Source organism: Vombatus ursinus, unplaced genomic scaffold (assembly GCF_900497805.2).
Source record: "Vombatus ursinus unplaced genomic scaffold, bare-nosed wombat genome assembly UNPS02011572.1, whole genome shotgun sequence".
NCBI classification, from domain to species: Eukaryota; Metazoa; Chordata; class Mammalia; order Diprotodontia; family Vombatidae; genus Vombatus; species Vombatus ursinus.
In genome coordinates this window covers 1,426,280-1,449,667 of record NW_020951350.1, presented here as the reverse complement: position 1 = coordinate 1,449,667, position 23,388 = coordinate 1,426,280, and the positions used below count along the sequence as shown (strand labels likewise).

The following is a 23,388-nucleotide window of genomic DNA, read 5'->3' as shown; positions in this document are numbered from 1 at the left end:
AAGGTGACATTTGGTATCACATTCTATTTTATTTTCTATGTGGTTTGAACTCATTAATATCTGCATATGTATTTTCACCGTATTTCCAGTTGACTCTTATGTAACTGAAAAACTTATCATAGGATTGGAATGTTAGATCTAGAAGAGCCTTTCAAAATTGGGTAACTCAAACCTCTCATTTTATATATGTAAAAACCCTGTGGCCCAGGTGAGAATTTCCTCTTCCTATCAAGGGTTCTTAACTCTTACCTCATGGGGACTGAGTCTATCTCCTAGAGGAACCTGAGAGTTAAGAAAGGGAATCAGCCTCTTTTCACACTGTCTTGTTACACTTCTCAGGGCTTAGGTTTGACTAATGGCTATGGTTTCCCCAAAATGGTTTAACAGGATCTCTTCTAGGTTTTTCTGAGAAGACAAACTAGGCCATCTTTTGCCTCATTTCTTACCTAACTTTAAATCACTGAATGGGTGTTGCCTCAGACAAAACGAGATCTGGGAAAGACCTTAGCTTAAACATGTCAAGGTTATCCACTGCACCCAGGGCCTTTTCTAATCATCTTGACCTTTGCCTTGCCACTGGACTCCAAATGATTCTGGAGGAGAGAGTGAGGCTCATGACTTTGCACAGCCCTGCCTCGCTTAAATTCAATTCACTTACAAGTCGAGACATCACCCTCCTGATGTCATTGGCCCTCTTCAAGATTGAAGCATGAGGGCAGCTAGGTGGCCCTGAAGTCAGGAGGACCTGAGTTCGAATCCGGCCTCAGATCAAACACTTGACACTTACTAGCTTTGTGACCCCGGGCAAGTCACTTAACCCCAATTGCCTTAAAAAGAAAAAAAGAATGAAGGACGAACAATAACAGCATACAAAACAAAACAGGAATGGGGCAACTATTTGTTTATTCTACCACAAGAAATGCTTGAAATTCAAAAGACCCATAAACATACACTGACAAATATTTGAAACATTACAGAATAACCCAGAACTCCCAAGAGGTTGATACTTAAAACATGAAACACTTCCTGGGATTATGTCAGCATTTTTTCCCACACTTTTCACTTCTGATGTGGACAATCCAAATAACTCACTCTAGGTCTGTATCCTCTGTTCATCCATGAAAGCATGGCTCTTCTTCCTAGAAATAGTCAAGCTCTCCTCTGGAAAGAATACAACTACAGAAAGCACCTCCCAATGATAGGACGTCCTGACTTCTTTTTTTTTTTTTTCTTTTTAGGCAATTAAGGTTAAGTGACTTGCCCAGGGCCACACAGCTAGTAAGTGTCAAGTGTTTGGTTGCAGGCCGGATTTGAGCTCAGGTCCTCCTGACTTCAGAGCCGGTGCTCTATTCACTTTGCCATCTAGCTGCCCCCTCCTGACCTCTTGAATTCACAAGGTAGCTTCCAAGGCCAGAAGTACCTATCTCAAGACTGATGTTCAGTCATCTATACTCAAGGAAAGAAATACAAAGCAGAAAAGCCAGCCAGGGACTTGAGATTCAGTCTCTGACTCATCAGGGTAAGTCCATTTACTTACTGCCTTGTTCATGTCATTATTATTATTCTCATGGAGTGGAGGGAGAGGATAAAGATCCCCTCCCCCTCTTTCTTAAAATCAGACTCAATGGTCTCTAAGGTCCTTTTAGTTCCAATAATCCACGAACTTTCTTTCCCTGACCTAGAGGATATGATTTGGCTGAAAGGACTATAGTAGGGTCCTCTCAAAGGAATTCATTCACAATTGGACTGAATAGACAGCCCATGAAAACTTTGTATCTTAGTATGAACTTAATTTTTCTCCCTAGGGGGAATGCTGCTCGTTCATTCATTCATTCATTCATTAATGGAAATGTCTTGTGATTTGGAGTATGTGCCGACATTCTGTAATGGGTTCCAGTCTTTTAAACACATGATAAGTAGGAGTGCTTCTGATTGGCTATGGTTATATAGCCAAAACTGAGGGTACATTCAAAAGACACTGGTCAGCCAGAGTCTTATTCCTTCTCTTCAGGGAACTTCTTCATATCTAATGGTATCCAGTGAGAGGAGAGAGACAAGGCTATACAGTGGAGAAGTGTCAGGCCCTCCCCACTGAAGCTGACTTGTATCCTATGAATATAAACTTCACTTCCTTACCTCAGTGTTTGTTCTTTCATTTTGTATGCAGGAAATAGAGTTCAGAAATTGTGAGTTTCAAGAAGTCAAAGAGTGAGCCGCTTAAAAGGTCTGGGAGCAAAATCCATGCTGCGTTTTGAGTCAGTCAGTTCAGCTTTGAGATGTAGGGGAGAAAAAAGTGACCTTTGGAACCCGGCCCAACAGCAATTAAGATGAGGACTCATCCGGCATCAACACAGCGTTTGGATGTGGATATAAAATTAGTGGTATGTAGAAAATGTGTTAAGTCTGAGTCAAATCTCTCCAGAGAACAAGGTGGCATAAGGAAGAGTATATGTCCTAAGTGTTAGGGGAAGGGGGAGAGGATTATATTTCTCTTTTTGGTATAGTTTCAAAATATATATCTCTTTGAAAAATCTAACTGATGTCAAATTGAACTAGGAAGTTAGTTATTGGCTAACAGTGGGTAAAACATACCTGGAATGGGCGCTCAAGCCAATGGAATTTGAGAAGAGATACTCTACTTTCTCAGGAATATTCTTTGAAAGCTGGGAGACATACACAGTTTCTTTTTATTTATATATAATTCAAACATATAGTAGATTTCAATTAAGTATAACTTTGGTTCTAAATATTCCACCCCCATTTCTGTAATGCTTTCAGTTAAAAACAATTATACAAGAGCAAATACAAAAAATATGAAGTTATGAAAACAAACCCATTAAGACTCCCTTTACATATGTTTTATAGGCTCAAACAAATCAAGGTTTTTCAGAATAGAAGAATAAAGTCATAGTGTAGCTTAGCAAGCAACAGGAATTTGTTACTATGCTTTCGAAGTGGGAGACAATAAAACTTCCAAATATCTTAAGAAGATAGAAAAGCAGTTAAAATAAAATGTTGGACCATTGCAAAATTAAAACAGAGCAAATAGAATTGCTTAGAAGACTTTTACAAATTCTGACTTGTGTAGCATTTTGATTTTAAGAGAGTTTTTGCTTGCATGTTTTAACTTAGTTTCTCTTGGAGAGTGAAGCTAAACTGCTTTTTATAAAAGCAAGATTTAGAGCTGATATATACATTAGATAGTTCTCATTTTGCAAGTGAATAAACTGAGGCCCAGAGAAATGAAATACCTTGTAATGGTCACAGAAATAGGAAGAGGTAGAGGCCAGATTGACACCCAATTTTTTCTGATTCCTTCTACTGCATAACCATCCTGCATTATAATACATAGGACTAGAATTATCACAAAATAAATACCTACATGTCTTAAGGAGTTGGCTTTTCTGTCATATGTCTATTGACAAAGAGTCATATTTAAAAATATCTCCCCAACCTCCCATCTACCTATTCCTACTTGGTTTTTCAATTCAATTAACCTAGGCTTGGTTTTTCAATTCAATTCAGTAAAAATTGGGAAAGTCAGTCAGTCAACAGCAATTTATTAATTTCATATTATATGTGAGGCACTGTGCCAGGTCCTGGGTGTACAAATACAAGTAGAAAGAAAGTCAGTCCCTGCCCTCAAACAGCTTACTTTCTAATGGAGGAAGATAATGCATAAAAGGAAGCTGAAAAGATGTGTGTGGGAGAAATAAAAGTACCCATTTTGGGGGCATGGCAGAGGTAGTTTGAAGTGCAGCTTTGAGAGAAATGAGACATGAGTGGTTTGGGCACTCTCTTTAAATAGAGGTTTTGGAAGGAGCCATCTAATCAGAGGGAGAAATTGCAGGGGTGGAAGGTACTTCCAATATGAATGCTAGGATTGGAGTGGGGCTTCAAGATGGAGAGGTACGGCATGGAAGAGGAAATCCGGGGTGCGGTCTGGAGAGGAATGAGAGGAAAGGACAGTAGTATAGCAGAAATAGCACTAGTTTTCAAATCAAAGAACTTGGGTTCAAATCCTGCCTCATACTGACTGTATATGTTTTGTCAAGTTATGTGGTTTCCATTCCAATTTTCCATCAACAAATACATATTAGGCAACTGCAACATGCCCTTGTGTTAGGTGCTGAGGGTACAAATACAGAAGCAAAAGCAAGCCCTGCTCTCAAAGAGCTTATATTATAGTTGGGAAAGAAAGCATGTGCATATAAATATTTGTTTTTGTTCAGTCATTTCAGTCACATTTGACTCTTCATGACTCATTTGGGATTTTCCTGGCAAAGATACTGGGGTGGTTTGCCATTTCCTTCTCCAGCTCATTTTACAGATGAAGAAACTGAGGAAAATAGGGTTAAGTGACTTGCCCAGGGTCACATAGCTACTAAGTATCTGAGGCTGGATTTGAACTCAGATCCTCCTGACTCCAGGGCCAGCACTCTATCCACCTGTGCCACCCAACTGCCCTACATAGACATAAAGATGTAAAAAATATAGATACCAAATAGATACATTATGACTTTAAGGAGAAGACATGAGCAGCTAAGGACATCAAGAAAAGTCTTCATTTACAAGATGGCACTTGAACCTCTGAGCCTTGAAGGAAGCCAAAGTTTCTGATAGATGGAGGTGACAAAGGATTGCATTCTGATCATGAGAGACAGTCAACAAAAAGGTTAGAAGATGAAGTGATGTGTATGAGGAAAAGCAAGGGAGCCAGTTTGTCTGAACTGCAGTGTGCATGGAGGAGAGAAATGTGCAGGTAAAGCCAGAAAGGTAGGTTGAAGCCATCCCATGAAGGGATTTAGATGCCTAACAAAGGAGTTTATGTATGATCCTGGAGGAAATAGGGAGCCGTTGAGTTTATTAAATGTGGGGGTGCGGTTGGGGTGGAGAGCAGCAAATATCCCTTTGGGAAAAATCTTTGTTGTTGAATTATTTTCAGTCATGTCTGACTCTTTGTGATACCATTTGGGGTTTTATTTGCAAAGATACTGGAGTAGTTTGTCATTTTCTTCTCCAGCTCATTTTACAGATGAGGAAACTGAGGCAAAGAGGGTTGTGACTTGCCCAAGGTCACACAACTAGTCAGTGTCTGCGGACAGATTTGAACTCATATCGTCCTGATTCCACAGCCAACCTATATTCACTGTGCCACCTAACTTCCCTGATTGATGTTAATTAATTAAATGGCACTGGGGAGTTAGTTAATTGTTGGTGGCTAACAGTGAGGGGGTTTATTGAATAAGAGGTTAGTCGTGCACTGTAGGAAAATCATTTCAGTGGCTATGTGCATGATAGATTGGAGTAGGGAGAGTTCTGAGGCAGGGATGCCAATTAGCAAACTCTTGTAATAGGTTAGGGAAGAGGTTAGTTCAGGACCTAGAATGGTGGTAGTGTGAGTAGAAAAGTGACATGTCAGAGATGTTGTGGAAGTAGAAATGCCAAGATTTGTCCACTGATAAGGTATATGGAAAAGGAGAGAGATGAAGATGACACTGAGGCTGTAAATCTGGGTGACTGGGAGGGCTCTATGTACTGCCTCCCCAAAGAAATACAGAAGTTTCCTCATCTCTAAAATGAGATGATTGGGCTGGATGGTCTCTAAAACTCCTTCCAGATTTAAAGATTATGATATGCATTTATTAGGTACCATACTAAGCACAAGGTATATACAAAGACAAAAATCAAATAGCCCTTGCCCTCAAGGAGCTTACATTCTATTGATAGGAAATAGCACGTAGGCTGAGAAGTAAATACAAAACAGATAAATCTGACTAGTATCATGCCTCTCTCATACACAAGTAATGAATTCATCTATTAAAATATTATTAAAAATTGCTCAGGGGCAGCTAGGTGGCACAGTGGATAGAGCACTGGCCCTGAAGTCAGAAGGACCTGAGTTCAAATCCAGCCTCAGACCAAACACTTGCCACTAACTGTGTGACTCTGGGCAAATCACTTAAATTGCCTTAAAAAAAAATTGCTCAGACTAAGAGAAGACAAGCCTGCTTGTTTCAATGATTCCATTTTACACTTTATATATTCTTCCTAAAACATGGTCAGTAATGGCACTTCTCTGCAGCTTGTCCCTTAACTGGAAGTGTGGAATTGGCTGCATTGTTCTGAAGTTCAGTCTGTCTTCAAGGCTCTTACCTTCAGTGTAACTTTTTGCAAACCCTTAGAGTCTGGTATTAATAATAAATATGATTGCCATGCATCCTTATTTTTTACTTAATTTAATTACAGAAAATGCAATAGCCTTATGAAAACAATATATGCGTTTTCAAACCTAATTAACATAATACAAAGTGCCCAGGTCAGTAAAACTGTTGTTTTATCTGGAAACCTTCCATGCAAATAGATAAAAACAAAACTGAATTTAATTCAACAACTTTAGTTAACAGGCAAATCAAAGATGACTGGTTCTAGCCTGGGGGCTCAGTCTGCCTCGTAATAAATACTTTCCTTTTGTCATGATTCAAGAGAAAGAGAGAGATATGCAAACCCTATCAAATACTCTGAGCTATGGTCAAGTCAGCCGTGACCAGAGCTCAGTCATTGGACCAATTCAAGATTACTAAACCACAATCAGCCCAGATGTAATTGAGCCCTGATCTGCCTGCCTGCCCTTTGATTTTTAAATGTGATATCCACCTCTGTCATTCCTTGACAATTCCGCCTTGCGTCAAACCTCAGACTTCTCAGGGTTTTGTATCTGATGTTCTTTCCACGTATTTCCCTTAGAGTTGGGCCTTCTCCGGGTAACAGTGAAACTCTGGGCTGTTGGCACAAACCCTCTCATTAACAGATCTGTTTGTTTGGGCCCATGGGAAGGGCCTGGACTCATTTGCTTCCTATCCACTCCACAATATTTTTCTAGTTCTCCTTTATAATGGAATGCTGCTTTCTTCATGCATAGTTACTTGTTCATTCATTCATTCATTCATTTGACAAACAATTCTTAAGCACTTACCATAGTAATAAAGCACAAACCTTCTCTCCTCACTCCCCTCAGTCTTACTTTGCTATTTTTATTCCCAGAGCTTTCAAATGGCATTTATTAAACACCTAGCGTATACTAAGCTCTAGGAATGTGAACTCAGTTCGCACACATATACACACATACACACACATACATACTTACAGATATCTATAGCTTATAACTTATATCCTGAAATAAATATATATTTACATCATATATGTATACAAGTCTGCACATAATATGCATTATACACACATGTACGTATATGTGTGTGTACAGTTATACATGTGTGTCTATTTGTGCTCATTTTTCCCCCTGCACTAACTTTGCTGTCCAGTCAAACTGGCTGTCTTGCTATTCCTCCTACACAGCACTCTATCTCCGGTGTCTCTGCCTTTGCGTGCTCTCTCCCCCAATCCTGGAATGCAGCTATCATCCAGGCAAGCAGCCCTTGAGGAAATGAGACCTGATAACTGCTTCTGCAGGTGCTCTTTCCCCTGCCTCTTCAACCCTCACAGCTACTGAAGGCCCCAGGAAAGAAAGTTCTCATCACCAGAATCCTTTGCCCTGTCAAATGTTTCAACATCAGAATTGGCTATGGTTTTATCAGTGAAAATGACAGTAAGGAAGATGCATTACCAGCTACTTTTGTGCTGTATCCTAAAGACTGTGGGGCCTTTCCATCTGACTTGCAGCTGAAATCTCCTTTATATGAAATCTCCCCTTATTAGAACAGGAGTTCCTTGAGAGAAAGGATAATCTTGCTTTTGTATTCACAACCCCAGAGCTTAGTACACAGCAAGTTTTTAATAAATGCTTTTTAATTCATTCTCTCCCTCCTTACTTCTACCTCTTACAATTCCCAATTTGCTTGAAATAACTTTTTTTTCCTAATTCTTCCTGACCCTAGGTGTTAGTGCCTCTCTTACAAATTACCCTGCATTTTAATTTTTCTGCTGGGGCCTCTCTCAATAATCTAGAGGCTCCTTGAGGACAGATATTGTTTTTGCCTTTTGTGTCCCCAGCACTTAGTACTTAGTGTCTGGTACAAAGTAAATGCTTAATAAATGTTGTTGATTGATTTCAATATGTGCACATTACAAAGCATATTCACACCCATTATCTCGGTTGATTCTCTAAAGAGCCCCAAGAGTTAGGTAGGAAAAGTATAATTGGAGTATTTTATCGATGAAAGATCATGGAATGTTAAAACTTGAACGGTCTTAAAATATAGAACTTGTGAACCTAGAAAATAAAATATTAGGTATCTTAGAATCATAGAATGTCTGACCATAAGATGCTAGAATTGGGGAAAGTCATGGCTAGAAGGGACCATAGAGAACATTTAGGCAAATTTCCCTTCATTTCACAGATGAAGAAAATGAAACCCAATAAAATAAAATGACTTAGCCAAGATCACATGAATGGGGACAGAACCAGAGCTAGAAATCAATCCTCTTGACTCTTATACTAGGACTTTTTTCTTAAACTACTGTAACACTATATGTATCTATCTAAGTTCATTTATGTTTGAACAACTCACATATAATTGAGATTCAAGATGAGCTGATTTTTAATTGTCAGTTTTGTGTGGATTAAAAATGTCATTAATTCTCAATTAGTGACAAACCGCACAGCCTCAAGGCTAAACTGTAGTTTCCTGTCTGTTTAGTGAACCACTCCTTGAAAAGAGAACATACAATATTTCTTCTTGAGAGAAGGGACTGTTTGATGCCTCTTTTTGTATCCATAGTGTTTAGAATAATGCCTAGCACATAGTAGGTGCCTAATAAATGTTTATTGAATGAATAAATGAATGAATGAATATTTTTAGAGGGAACATACAAATTATTTTCATGGGTTCTTGAGCACCATGAAAACATTAATAGAACAACTATTATTAACAACTACAATTAACAACTATTATTTATATGAGATCATCCATCTCATTACAAATTATGCATATTTAGTCAATAAAGTCCCTACAAAACTCAACTTATGTAAAACCTTCTACAAGAGCTTTCCTGATCCAACCCTCCAGCCCCACCCCCCAAGTTATTAGTGCTCTCCTAACCCCATAACATTATTCTGTATTTATTTATCTGTGTACACATTTCCCACCAATAGAGTGTAAGTTCTTTCAGGTCAGGGCCTGAAGGGTCTGTCATATAGTAGACATTTAATAATATGCTTCTTTACAGGATCATAGATTTAGACCTGGAAGGGATTTTAAAAATCTAACTCCTTCATTTCACAGATGAAGGAATACGGAATAATGGAGTGATTTGCCCAAATTCACACAGGTAGTAAATAGCAGAATCAGTACCCAGGTTCTCTGATTTCAAATCCAGGAGTCTTTGGATGAAACCCTGTTTTTCTATAGAATTTAATTAAAACCAAGTCCTATTTGCCAATGTTTTAGTCAATGAGTTAGTAAAAAGTAATAAAGCTTTCTTTTCTTTTTTTAAAATTGTATTTATTTTTAGTTTTCAACATTCGCTTTCATAAGATTTTGAGTTCTAAATTTTCACCTCTTCCCTCCACTCTCTTCTCCCCAAGACGGCATGCAATCTGCTATAGGCTATACATGTGTGATCATAGTTGTGAGGGACTGTCTGATGTTGGCAGTTGCCAGTTGGGCACTGTGGCAAGAGTAGGGTAGAATCTGGGTATTTTGGAAGTCGAGGCAGGGGCTGTGGTAGGCGGAGTCGTGGTGAACTGGGATGGGCTGGGTACGGAGAAGTCCTGAGGCAGTGGGCAGTGCTATGTGAGATAAGCTGGGTACAAGGAAGTAGTGGAGCTTGTGCTCCTGAGGCAAGGGGCGGTGCCACGTGGGAGTGGGACTGCAGAGAACTGAGTTCCCTTTGCTTAGTCCCCTCCCTATATGCAACGTCATCCCCAGATGCTTCTTGTGACCTTCCTGACTTCCTGGGTCCCTTTGCGTAGCATTGACCCCAGACCCCTCCTCCCAGTATCTGAGTCTGACTTCCTAGGTCACATACTCTGTCTATACACTAATCCCAGATGCCTCCTCCCTGTATCCGGTCTTAGCCTCCTACGTCACTCCCTCCCCCTTGGTGTGCTAAACTCAGACAGCCCCTTCCGGTATCTGACCCTACAATCATTGGCTAGTAGCGGGCTGGGGAGGAGGGGCTAAGTAGGTATTTAGGAACGAGAGTGGTCAGATCACGCGCTCTCTCTCCTGGCTCCTGCTCTGTTGCTCTGGCCTTGCCGCTTGGGCTTGCTATGATGGCTTGCTGTGATGGCCTCTGAATAAAGCTCTGGTGTTGGCACCTCCCGATGGCTCGTCTCTGTGTGTTTATCCGGCTGAGGACCGAAGACTCGGAAATGAGTATGACTCTGGTAGCCTGCTCCTTATAGGAGGAGAGGGTACGGCGTGCGGCTGGCAGAAGGTCGGCACGGCCGGTACAATAGTAAACATATTTCTACATTAGTCATGTTGTGAAAGAAGAATCAGAACAAAAGGGAAAGAAAGAAAAAACAAAAAAACAACAAAAGAAAGAGAAAATAGTATGCTTCGATCTGCATTCAGACTCCATAGTTCTTTCTCTGGATGTGGCTAGCATTTTCCATCATGTGTCTTTTAGAATTGTCTTAAATCGTCCATTGCTCAGAAGAGCTAAGTCTTATAAAGTAGGTCATGGCACAATGTTGCTAAAAAATAACGAAGTTTTCTAAGACTGTTAACTGAGGCTTTTCATAATTCTATTCTGCTTCCCCTTTAAGCGATCTCAAATGAATCAATTAGATATGACCTTTACTTATATTATTTTTTTGCATCTTTATTTTTTTTTTAATCACATGGTGCCATTTGAGGAAAGGCCTGGACTTGCCATGTTTTACTCTTGGACTTGGCCACCACACCAGTTGCCTTCCCCATCAGTCCCCGTGGCCTTCTTCCTTCTCCCTGCTGGAATCTCCATTTTGTGGAAGGGCCCAGATCAACCATACTTCATTCTCCAGGCCCTGCCTCCATGACCCTTCTAGGGTAGCTTTTCCCTCTGACCTGCTCCCTTTTCAGCTCCTTTGTATATGCTCTCTTTCCCATTAGTATGTAAGTTTTTTAAGGTTAGTGACTATTTTTTTGCTACTATTTGTATCCCCAGAACTTAGCACAATGCCTGGCATACAGTAATTGCTTAATAAATGCTTTTTTTATTTTGACAGTCCTGCCTCCAATATTCCTTTCCAGCTTTATCTTCCTTTACTCCTTTTCATGTATTGTAGGAAGATAAACTATACTAGTCATCATACCCCATATACTGCCTATGCTTTCCAGCTTCTATCTCTATGACTGGAATTCTGTCTTCTCCCAGATAATTGAAATCTCATACATCCTTCACAATTCAGTTTAAATGCTATCTTTACAAAGCCTTTCCTCATCTCCCCAGTTTGAAATGATCTCTCTCTCCTTCTCAGTGCACCTTGTCATACTTCTTGTCCAATTGTCATATTCTATTTTTGCACTCCAATTACTTTCATAATGTAATGATAATAATAGGTAGCATTTATATAGCACTTACTATGTGCCAGGCACTATGCTAAACACTTTATAGTTATTATTTCCTTTGATCCTCACAACAATCCTCAGAGGTAGGTGCTATTCTTATACTCATCTGATTGATAAAGTGGCTAAGACAAACAGTGGTTAAGTGACTTGCCCAGGGTCACACAGCTAGTAAGCGAGAGGCCAGATTTGAAGTCAGACATTCTATTGACCATGCTACCTGCTAGACTATAAGTTTATTAAGGGCAGGCATCACATTTTATTCATTTTTGAATCCCCTACAACATCATGGAATTTTGCACACAGTAGGTGTTCAGTAGCTGTGTGTTGGATAAATGGATGAACCACACCAATGGGATGACAACCACCTGAAACTTTTTTTTAAAATAAGTTTTACTAAATGACTTTTGATTTTATATGAGACCTTCCCAATATTAACCCTTGCCTCACTCCATTCCCAACTGCGATGAATCTTCCCTTGTAACACAGAAAAACAGTTAAGAAAACAACTAACATCAATGACCTCATCTGATAGTCCCCCCACCTCCATGACAAGAAAAGAGGAAGGGATGTTTCATTATCTGTTCTCTAGCACCAAGATTTGTCATTATAGTAACTCAGTCTGGCTTCTTTTTTTTAGTAGAATTCCTATTTCAGAAGGGATTTAGGGCTTACAAAACACTCACCTCATGATTACTGCGTGCACTTCACACACTAGCCCCAGTCTACCTTTCCATTCTTATTAAAGGTAACTCCTCTTCATGTTTTGCCACACTGTCCTGCTTGCTGCTCCTCACTTGTGACGTTCCCTCTACCACCAAGTCCCTTTTCATAAACTGTCTCCCATGCTCCCTCTGCTCCTCTGCCTCTTATAATCTCTAGTTTCCCCAAAAGCACAGCTTTGGTGCAGCTTCCTACATGAAATCTCTTCTGATCTCCCTAGCATTTGCTTGTGTCATGTTCCTCTTGCAGTGGATAGAGCACCAGGCCTGGAGTCAGGAAGACTCGTCTTCCAGAGTTCAAATCTGGCCTCAGACACTTACTAGCTGTATGACTATGGGCAAGTCACTTAACCCTGTTTGCTTCAGTTTCTCATCTGTAAAATGAGCTAGAGAAGGAAATGGCAAATCACTTCGTTATCTTTGCCAAGAAAACCCCAAATGGGGTTATGAAGATATGACTGAAATAATTGAACAATAACACATGCCCCTCTCGGGTCAATTTCCGCAACTCACATTCACAAGTTGGGTCTCCCAGGGTAATGAGATCTGGTATTCCTTGGGCCTTTGCTCCTAGAACTATAGTTCACAAGGCCCTACAGACTCCACCGAGGGACACAATGAACTCAAAGCAAAGACAAAATGGCAAGGCCTAACATGAGGTCAAGTCAACAAGCATTCACAAAGCACTTACTACGTGCCAGGTACTATGATAACCACTAGGAATATAAATACAAGCAGAAGAGAGAGGCAGCCCCTGCCCTCAAGAAGCTTAAATTCTAACAGGGGAGTACAATATGTAAAAGTACAAGGGTAAAGGGGATGACATGGCAGAGAAAGTCTGGATCCAGGAGAGGAATGAAAACATGGCTGATCCCGGTGTTTTCCTTAGGATGGAGGATCTGCAAAGAACCAGACAATGAGAGGCAGGAACCACAGGGGCAGAGTATATTCCCATGTTGTTGTTTGTCCTTCATTTTCACATGTTACATCACAGGTGATATCTTGACTTGAGCGTGAGTCATTTCCAGTGTGAAAAGCCCAGGGTAGCACGAACTTGCAGAAGCATGAAGACTTCTGTGAAAAATCCCAATAAACATTCCTCCAAGTTAACCTTGAGTCTATTCTCTTACTCTTCATGGGGAATCCCTCATGTTACATTCTGAAAGCAACATTCTTGTGCATATCACTCCAGATGCTCACCTGAGGTCTCTACCGTTTCAGCCTCTGACTCATTTGAGATCCAGCCTGCAGCATGACTCTGTGCTTTTGTACTGACCTAAGACCTCTGCCCCGTCCCTGGTTAATAAGGAACCTCGCTCATGCTACCCTTCTTCACACCTCAATTCAGCTCTGTAGTTAGACTTTCTGAGTCTGCTCTTCATTAGACAAGTCACTCTGTCACAAGATGTCATTAGGTTGTTGTTTTTTCATTTGGGGTTTTGATTTTTTTTGTTTCTGGAGGGAAGAGAGAGAAATTCCCTCCTAACCATGCTGCTCAATGGAAGAGGTGCAAGGGAAAGTCAAATTAGCAAACATTTATTAAAAACTTACTTTATGCTAAATATAGTGTGCTATACACTGAGGATACAAAGAAGAAAAAAAAAACCCACCAGTTCCAGCTTTCAAGAAGCTCACAATTTAATGGAGGTGATTGTCTTTCTAGAGTCATCTCTCCTCTCAGCTACCAGAGATGAATAACTCCTCGGAGCTTGCTCTTGCTTTTTAAAGCCATCAACCTTATGTCCTGACTACAATTCCAGTGGACTGTTTGAGGAACTTCTTCATACCTCCTAAAGAGGAAAGAAGTGTAAATACTTCCTTATGCTTCCTTTACATTGGCCAATCAAAATTCAGAAGGGGTACATCCTTTCCACTGTACAAATGGGCCACTTCAATGTCTAAAATGAATGAACTTTTACATCTCCTGGTCTCTGATACCTGTATTTTGCATACCGTAATTTCATTGAGTGGGTTGGGGGACTTAATTGATAGACATCTCCTGACCTGACCAATCTCTGCAAGTTGTCTCTCACTATAGCATGCAAACTCCTTGAGGGCTGGCTTCTTTATATCTGCAATGCTAACACTAAGTACCTGGCACATCATAGATAATTTTAAATGTTTGTTGATTGATTGTCCACCTCATAGAGTAATTGTATGAAAAGTGCTTTATGAACTTTAAAGTGCTATATAAATATGAATAGTATTTTTTGCTCTATTCAAGTTTCATTATCCTAGAATTTCAGGTTTTGGTTAACCAATCTTCTTATCTATTGAGGTGTAGATGCTAGGGGTACTGGGAAATCACAACACCTGGGTCCTGCCCAAAAGAATTCGACCCAAGTCTTCTTTCAGCCAAAGACAAAGTTTATTAAAGATAAGTCAGAGAGGACAGACTCTTAAGGAATCTGACCATCTGTGACTCTCGCTCGGAAGGATGAGCAGGTATGAGGAAGTCTCAGCACCTAAGTGGTGGCCAGGATGGATCTTATATGCAGCCAAGTAGTTTGGGGTGACTGGAGGAGGGGCTGGGAGGAAGATCTTGAAGCTGAGGTGATGGGGGGGGAGGGGAAGGATTCTGGGAGAATCCTGATGGAAGTGTCTGGGAGGGTGAATGGGGCCATCCCAATGGAGGGCTAATCTTTATTAGGGTAACAAAGAACTGGAAGATAGGGCCTAGAAGATAAGGAAGATGAAAGGGGTCTGGATAAGATCAAGGTTGGGAACCCAGGACTATTAGGCCTTTAATAGACAATAGAAGATTAGGCTTAATTAGGGTATCAAAGAACTGGGAGATAGGGGTTGGCCATAAGGAAGAACCAGTGATTTGGAATAAAAATAAGAATAACTTCAGGGGACTACTAGACTTCCTTGACCAGGTAAAGGTTTAAATAGCATTCAAAGGTTTTCTGGGGCCTGTAGACAAATGGGACCCAAATTCTTTTTAGAATAAGGGGCAAAGGTCTCAGTGTGGGCCCATACCCCATTATTATCATCATCCATGACATTTATGAATTTATTGATTTCATTCACATTTATCTTTTTGCTCTTCAAGAGATGAGCAGGTGATCTCATAGTACCTCTAGTCAGGTTGTAATTCTTATATACCTATTACCCTTTATAGCATTTGGATCTTGTTGCAGAATCCCATGATGTAGTTCATCTTGCTTTTCCTTAAAAAAAAATAGAGGAAAAAAGAAATACAGATCAGAAAATTACCTATAGAAAGAAGAAAAAACTCATCTTTCCTAATGAGAAAAACATGACTATAGAAATATAACTCTCTCCAAGGCTATCCTCAGAGAAATATAAAGGTGTTTATATGACTTTTTTGCTATTTAATTTGTTTTCTGCTTTTGTTTCATTTTTTAAAAATGCTTCTTATTAATCATAACTGTTTTGTGTTACATTTCTGTACATTTCTTTTGTGCCAGAGAAGGGCAAATGGATGATGTCAGTAGCTAGCTAGAAATACATAATATTTAGCCAGGTCAGAGATTTAAATCTATATCCAAAATATTAGGTTGTATTTTCCTAGTACTAGATATAGGTGAAAGTCTTAGTTTATGATTCTTTATTTTTTTGTTTTTTAGGCAATCTGGGTTAAGTGACTTGCCCAGGGTCACACAGCTAGTAAGTGACAAGTGTTTGGTCTGAGACTGGATTTGAACTCAGGTCATCCTGACTCCAGGGCCGGTGCTCTATCCACTGCTCTATCCACTTTAGTTTATGATTCTTATTAACAACTGTTATAAGCTCCAGAGAAAGCAAGAAAGACAGATAGACAGACAGACTTGGAACACTTCACTGCTAGACTAAAGAATGAGTCATTGCATAATGAACCAGGTGTCTTTGACTTCAGGTGCCTCAGGAAAATCTCCCATCTCTAATCAGGGATAGGGTAGAAGCAAGGACAAAAAATGAGGCCATATCTCTGGGTCACCTAGTCAGATGTGAAAGGAGCTTCTGAGAAAAATCTGCTCCTCCCCTTTCCACATTGGAAAGGGAAGTAAAAAAAGAAAAGCCAAAGGCCTGTCTTAACTTTGCTCCACAGTGACACCTGATGATTACATGTACATCACTAACACAAGTTCATCTTGAACATCTTAAAGGACAAGGAACTCACAACCTTACAGAGCAACCTAATTCGTCCATAGAGAGGTGCCATAGGAGAAATAGCCTTGGAATTAGAGGCAGAAGACTAGGTTCACCTCCCAGCTCTAATACCTACCAGCTGTGTGAACTTAGATAAAATATTTCACTTTTCTGAGCATCAATCTTATCTGTAAAATAAGGACTAAAATGTTTGCATCTCTTAATTAAGGATTTCCCAGATTAACAATCTCCCTATTGAGAATTCACCTGCTTCAGGTGAGGAGCTCATCTTAAAATATTTTCCAATAGACCTTTTGGGGATCACTGGTGGCCAAATGGTAGGACCTGAAGAGCACAGGATAAGAATTTAATTTAAGAAACATTTATTAAATGATTATTCCATGCAAGGTAGCATGCTACACATTAGAGATAACAAGTATAAAGAATGAAACCATTAGCTCATGTTTTAATACAAGACATGGCAAGTACCTATGTGAGAATATGCAGAAGAAATATAAAGAGGCTGTCCCCTATGCCTGGAATGCTCTCCCTCTTCTTCTTGGACTACTGACCTCTTTGGCTTCCTTTAAGTTCCAACTAAAATCCCACCTTCCTACCAGAAGCCTTTTTTAACCCCTCAATTCCATGCTTTCCTTCTCTTAACTATTTCCTATCTATCTTGTATATATATTGCTTTGTATATATTTGTTTACATACTGTCCCCCTCATTAGATTGTAAGCTCCTTGAGGGCAGGAACTATTTTTTGTGTGTCTTTTTGTATCCCCAGCACTGAGCACAGTACCTAGATACATAGAAGGTGCTTAATAAATGTTTATTGAACTGAATAGTTAGAGTAAGAGGGCACTAGTAGCTGGAGGAATTGGGAGAGGAGGAGTGTGCCCTAGATTTCTGGGAGGAATATTCTATTATAAATTTTCTTACCATGCCATTTTGTTAAATGCTTTTGCTTCAAATTAATTGTGTCCTTTGGCTGACTAGAAAAAAAATTGGAAAAATCAGTAGCGGTTTGTGAGCTATTATTTTGAGTGGATGTGGACTCACAGAGTTCCTTAAAGCTGAGTAGCTTTTCTGGGGAAAAGAGACATGTGGGAAGAAGGTGCCATAGTGACAGGGTTATGCACCCATCATTCAGTTTCAGAAGCCGAGACCTTTGCCCCTTTTCTCCAAAAGGAATTTGGCTACCATTTGCTGAAAACCCTTAAACTTTTAGATTCCTTATACATTCCCCTTATCTCCCTTCCAAAGCCTTAGCCTCGCCTTTTGATCTTGTTCAGATGCACCTCTGCCCCTAGCCCTAAAAAGAACTCTGTCTATAGGTCCCAGAAAACCCTTAAACTTTTAGGTTTCTTATCTACTCTCTTTATCTCCCTTTGAAAGCAAACTTCCTCCTTCCAGTTCCCTTCTTTATCTATTCCCATCATCTGTTCAATCTCTCAGACCTTCCAAACGGAATTCCCACCTAGACCCTTTTTTCAACCATCCCCCCCTTCCTCTGGCCACTCAAAGTTACTTTAAATGTATAAAAGATCCACTCTAACCCCCATTTAGACACTGAGCTTTTCTCATGCTCAAAAGGTTGAGACTGTCTCATGCCCACTCGACCCTAAGGGCGTTACTGATGTTTGGGTTCCTTGGGAGTCTGGCCTGTATGCTTTATCTCTAATAAACTTTTTCTCTGACTGGAAGAAGATTTGAGTTGAATTCTTTCAGGCAGGGCTCAGTACCACGATCTTGGGGTGCCTCTGTGCATCTAGGAGCACCCCAAAACCTCTATACTTCTTCAATAGGAGGTTTTTTATATGTATGTATGTATATATATATATATATATATATATATAACTTGAACAAAAGGTGATGATAGTTTAGCCTAGTTTTGAAGAAAACTAGAAATTCTAAGATACAGAGGTGAAGAAGTGTATTTCAGTTATGGGGAGCAACCAATGAAAAAATTCAAAAATGAGAGATGGAGTGTCATTTGTGAGGAGCAGTAAGGAGGTCAATTAAGCTGAATCATCGACTTTATGTAAAGAAATAATGAGTAATAAAGTTTAAATGTAGGTTGGAGTCAGGCTCTGAAGGGCTTTAAATGACAAAAAGAGAAAGTTGTATTTGATCACAAATATAATGTGGAGTCATTGGAGTATCTTGAGTAGAGAAATAACTTGGTCAAATATGCACATAACAAAAATCACTTCAGCAGCGGGGCAGAGGATGAATTAGAGAGAGGAAGGGAAAGGTTTGAGGCTGTAAAACCAATTAGGCAGCTATTGAAATAGTTGAGGCATATGGTGATGAGAAACTTTACCATTAGATTGTAAGCTCCATGAGGGCAAGGACTGTCTTTTGCCTCTTTTTGTATCCCCAGTGCTTAGCACAGTGTCTGGAATATAGTAAGCACTTAATAAATGTTTATTGAATAGAATTAACTCAGACAGTGACCATGTGAGTAGAAGAAAGGGATGGAAAGGAGAGAAATTGTAAAGTTAGAAGCAAGACTTACCAAATGATTGGATATATATGGTGTGAGAGAGAGTAAAAGGTTGAAGATGGCATCTGAGTATGGAACCTCCACGAATGAAAGAATAATCACTATCATCATTATTAATAATAAGATCTCAGAAACCTTGTAAGATAATTTCAGGGACAGGTCTGAGAGGTTAATTTTGTCTCTAAAAGTAAATTCCTCTTCAGGGTGTTCTGCAAAGAACTTTGTCTAGAAGATCTAGGATTTGGAGAGAGATTCTCAATTTGGAAGACTTCTTTGAGAAAAAGTATTTTTAGCTTCATAGATTTATAATGGGAAGGGTATCTAGTCTACTGTCATCATTTTTATATATGAATCAAAAATGTATTATTAAAGGAAATAGTATTTTAGTTAAATCCCTGAAGATCCTCATTCCAAGAATAATGGCCTGCATTATTCTCTTCAAACAGATTCCTTAGGATCCTATAGGAAGAGAACAATGGCTAGGAGTGAAGAGAATGATAACCCAGTGTCAATAATAATCAATAATGTTGAATAAATATTTATTAAGCACCTACTATGTACCAGGCTCTGTGCTAAGTACTGGGGATACAAATGTGTAAAAGATAGACAAACCCTACTCAGAAGGAGCTTACAATCTAATGGAGGAAGAAAACATACAAAAGAAAGCTAAAAAGTAGTGGGAAGGGATGTGAAGCATCCCACATGGGGGGGGGGGAGCAGCATGGCAGAGAAGTTTAAAAAAAGCAAAAATGAGTACAACTTCAGGTGACTGGCAGGGGAGGGGAGGGAATTAGGAGTTATCTGAGATATCAGCCCGTTCCTCTCCTTAAATGGATGACTTTATGGCTCTGACGTCAAAGGGGCAAGGGGTATTGATGATGTGTGATTAATAAGGATAATGAGATCTTGTAAGATGATGAGATTTCCCAAGGTGAGTTTGCTGGAGGCATGATGAAGAAATAAAAGAAGTCAGAATGAGTCCAACTGAGTGATGTCTGTTGCACATTAATATACCATAATTTGTTCAGCCATTCCCCAATTGATGGGTACCAACTTTCTCAGTATCTCCCCTAAGAGGTTTTTCCACTGACGTGCTAACCTCCTCCCATGTTCACAAGCTCCTTCAAATTCAGGTTGCTGGGAGACATTCCTTAAGAGTCTTCACAATATCACCCCTATGATTTTACTTCTTTAGAATTTTTCATCTTTGATATCAATTCCTTATCCTTAGGGTGGGCTTCACAAACTTATGGAGGGAGATGGGTATGATGATGGTAGATTCAGATCTAAGGAATGTAGTTGAAAGCATTGTGCCACCAGTGTGACAAGCCTTCTGTCTTCATGGTCTAAGAAGTTGTGGCATCTGAAAACCTCCTGGAGGTCTGGGATTCAGTGTTTACATAGAGCCCTGGGAAGCCTTCATCCCCCTCCAGGAAGAAGAATAGAGCCAAACTAAACTTCTTCAAGTTTCATTTAAAACTCCAACTTGGTCATAGTGGTTTAGAGGGAACTAGGCAAAGAGAAAGTCAATGTGCATGAAATCTTCAAGAGTTCAAACTGCCAGCTCAGTCTTATTTAATTCTTATATTATCTTCCCATTTCATTAAATCCCTTAGATTTAATAAAATCTAAAGGACTTATTAAAATCTCCCTGAGATTTGTATCAAAAGGAAGGCTGGGCTTTCCTTAAAAGGCTTCATTTTAGTCTCTGATTTTTTTTCCTTTTCCCTTGTCCTCACCTATGCTTGAAAACAACCCCCTCATTTTTATAAGAATCCATAACAACATGTGGGCAGGGTTTGGTTGAGTGCACATTATACAGTGAAACTAAATATGGTTTCTCCAAACAAAGACTCATCATATGGTCAACAGCTGTGACTTACAAATGCCCTTCTATATAATCCGGAAAGTCAAAAAAGTCACCCAGATTCTGCATTCCCATAATGGCCGCAAATTGGCAACACAGAACAAACAGAAGAAAGAACAGTTAGACTCTTTTTAAGAAGCAAAATACCGCCAAACTAGGTGCTAATCAAAAAATATACTGAAGAAAACAAAAGTTCTCAAAAAAACAATAAGAATACTTATATTAAGCTTTCCAGTTTCCTCTGATTCAGGACATAAACTTTCTATATGGTCTACAGAGGAAAAAGAAATACAAGCCTTGTTCAATTCAATCCAAGGAACACGTATCAAACAAGTATCATCTATGCCTTCACCAGTGAGATCGCATATCTGTCATCCATTAAAAGTATGTATAAAGCCCTGTGCTAGGTCCTATAACATGTAACCTGCTCTCAAGTAGTTTACAATTTAATGGGAGGGAGATACAAATGCCAAAGTAATCATGATAGAAAAAAATATAATAAGTGCTAAGGAAAGGTCCATATATTGCTCCATGAGAAATTAGAGGAAGTAAAGATTGCAGTGACGGATGGAGAGAACATGAAGGTAGCATCTAAATTGAACATTGAAAGAAGAGAGAGACTTCAACAGGTAGAAATTGGGGTAGACCCCATTCCAAACATGGAGACAGCACAGGTAAAGACATGGAAATGGGCACATGTAGTGGGATATGTAGACTGGGGTTAGATTTTGAAGAATCTTGAATTTGAAGATAAGGAGTGCTTTAACTTCTCTTTACCTTTACCTTCTCTCCCTCTTTTTTCTTACCTTTACCTTTTTACCTTACCTTTACCAGTGTGGTGTAAATGGGAATAGTTTTGGATCTAAGCTTAGAAGACCCTACATGATCTTGGGCAAGTGGTTAAAGTTAAGTCCCCAATTTCCTCATCAGTAAAATGAAGAGACTGTGGGGAAGGTTCCTGATCAGAAACGAGTTGGATTAAATGCCCTTTGAGGTTCTTCCCCAATTTGAAATTCTCAAAATCTGTGATTAGATAAACTATAAGGTCTCTTTCAGCCCAAATCCTACAAAATCAATAGGTAGCTACAGAAAGCTTTTGAGTAGAAAAGTGCAATGATCCAAGGTGAAAAGAAATGTATGGACAGTTAAAGTAGGGAAAATAGCCTGGAGAGAGGAGCACCAATTAGAAAGCTTTAAAAAGAAATAATTAGGTTGTACTAGTACAGAAAAACCTTTGGTTTCATAAGCCTAATCTTTTTCTTGCCTCTTTCAGTCCCAGGTACCCCCTTTCTCCCTGCCTGGTATGCACTCTCTCCCACCTTCCCCCCTTTCTGGAATTTTCTGTCCCTGCAACCTTCCAACCTAGTAGCTTCTTATCTTCCTAGCTCATTGGCACCCCTCCACCTCTGTCTATGACACCAGATAGGAGAAACAAATCAGATAGGCTGAGCAAGTCTGGGCTCTTCTCTATAATATAAACAAAGCCTCTTCAGTTTCCCTACACTTCCTTGATGCACTGAGTGAAGATGCAACTTGAAGAAAAACTCAAGGAATTGGTGAGAGCTTATTGAAGAGACATACAAGCAAATCTTACTTTATTGTGCTTCGCAGATACGGAGGTTTTGTGGCATACCTGCATTGAGTAAGTCTATTGATGCCATTTTTTCAATAGCATGTGCTCACATCATGTCTCTGTGTCACATTTTGGTAATTCTTGGGATATTTCAAACTTTTTTATTATTATTATATCTGTTATGATTATTTGTGATCAGTGATATTTGATGTTACTCTTATAATTGTTATAGGGTACCACAAACCACACCCATATAAATGATGACCTTAATCAATAAATGTATGTGTTGACTGATATACCCACCAGTCATTCTTGTCTCTTTCTCTTTCTCCTCAGGCCTCTCAATTTGACAACATTGAAATTAGGGCCATTAATAACCTTACAATGGCATCTAAGTGTTCAAGTGAAAGGAAGAGTCAACTGATGGGGCAAATTTCATTGTTGCCTTATTTTAAGAAATTGCCACAGCCACTCCAACCCTCAAAAATCACCACCCTGATCAGTCGGTGGCCACAACATCAAGGCAAGACCCTTCACCAGCAAAATAATTATGATTAGCTGAAGGCTCAGATGATGGTTAGCACTTTTTAGCAATAAAATATTTTAATTAAGGTATCTATTTTTTTCAGACATAATACTATTGTATACTTAATAGCCTACAGTGTAGTGTAAACTTTTTGTTTGTTTGTTTGTTTTTTAGGCAATTGGGGTTAAGTGACTTGCCTAGGGTCACATGGCTAGTGTCCAGTGTCTGAGGTCGGATTTGAACTTAGGTCCTCCTGACTTCAGGGCCTGTGTTCTATCTACTGCACCACCCAGCTGCCCCATTAAACATAACTTTTATATAACTAAAACATTTGTGTGACTCACTTTATTGTGATATTCTCTTTATTACAGTGGTCTGAAATTGAACCCACAATATCTCTGAGGTACGCCTCTACTAATTCTCGAGACAAGCCTCTCATAAGAGGGAGGGAGAGAATAGGCACTTATATAGCACCTACTATGTTCCACGCACTATTTTAAGCACTTTACAAATAGTATCTCACTTGATCCATATGACTATTCAAGGAAGTAGGTGCTGTTATTATCTTCATTTTACAGTTGA

The 23,388-nt window shown here is 39.5% G+C and overlaps 1 long non-coding RNA gene across 1 annotated transcript; it reads left to right on the top strand.

The window, feature by feature from the left end:
- Positions 1 to 1,317: 1,317 nt before the first annotated feature.
- Positions 1,318 to 22,883, top strand: LOC114038971. Its single transcript, XR_003568610.1, has 3 exons — positions 1,318 to 1,519; positions 2,168 to 2,381; positions 22,617 to 22,883. It is a non-coding gene; the product is annotated as an uncharacterized LOC114038971 (long non-coding RNA).
- The last annotated feature ends 505 nt before the right edge of the window (positions 22,884 to 23,388 follow it).